Below are 1,040 nucleotides of genomic sequence, written 5' to 3'. Positions count from 1 at the left end.
GTCGCGGTCATAATTTTGCTTTTAAAATACATTTTCGACTTTCTGTTTGAGTGCCTTTGGATCACATCTCTTGTGGCAACATGGTTTCTGTCACGGGATTTCGCTAGACTGTCATCTTGTGCCTTCACTGCGCATCCGCAGAATAGGACAATGGCCATGTAACTTGATCTAGAAATCCTGAGTCTTCATAGAGGTGAACTGATGGGCCATTTAATCAGTACCCTACTCAACCAGAACCTATTCCCATAGCCATTATTTGGGGACGAAGTGGTGGCACAAAACCAAGTTCAATCGGATTGCAAGATGGCACTGAGATCTCTTATTCAAGGTGTGAAAATGTACTAGTGCCCTACCGTTTAGGAGATGGACTTTCCGGAGCTTCCATGGTAAACCTCTTGTTAGACGAAATCTTCGTTTTTGAGATATTGAGACAGAAGCAATCCTCGCGTTGATATTGGCCTCAGAACACACTTTAAGCCTCTGCAACACATGTTCCACGCTAACGCAATTTTGACGTCGAATCCAAAGCATTGTTCAGTGGACTCGCTGTGGCAATTGGGATATGGGAGCTGCTGCGGCTTTGCATATTTATTTGTCGAAATGGCACGAAGCTTTCAGTGGGGGATACTATTGGATAGAGGCTGTGTGTAAACGCAAGGCAGCCGATTTGACTCACTCGGTTGAGTTTTTCCCCCGTGAGCATTGCAAAGATGTGTCCGCAAGTAGTGATCGACTGCGAGTGCGACACGACGGGAACAGACAAAGCGGCTGACCAAAACACGTCGTGTCTCAAGTTTACTTCGAGAAATCCACTCGGACTGGCTAAAAATCACGTGGTATTTATTATCACTCGTGAGAATAGTTCCAGCTCGGGAAGCGGAGGAAAGATAAGTGCTACATATAAAGTTCCGCTTGTTCGAAAGCACTTGTATCCGGGAATCAATTCGCCACAGCCATCCTAACATCCGGGTAATAATGCCATCCTGGTAACATATTTGGATGATCAAATGTGCGGAACGTCGCCGACGGCGCTCACTGAG

Source organism: Fibroporia radiculosa (assembly GCF_000313525.1).
Source record: "Fibroporia radiculosa TFFH 294 genomic supercontigs, scaffold98378, whole genome shotgun sequence".
NCBI classification, from domain to species: domain Eukaryota; kingdom Fungi; phylum Basidiomycota; class Agaricomycetes; order Polyporales; family Fibroporiaceae; genus Fibroporia; species Fibroporia radiculosa.
The sequence above is the reverse complement of the archived record's forward strand: the minus strand, read 5'-3'. Positions refer to the sequence as shown.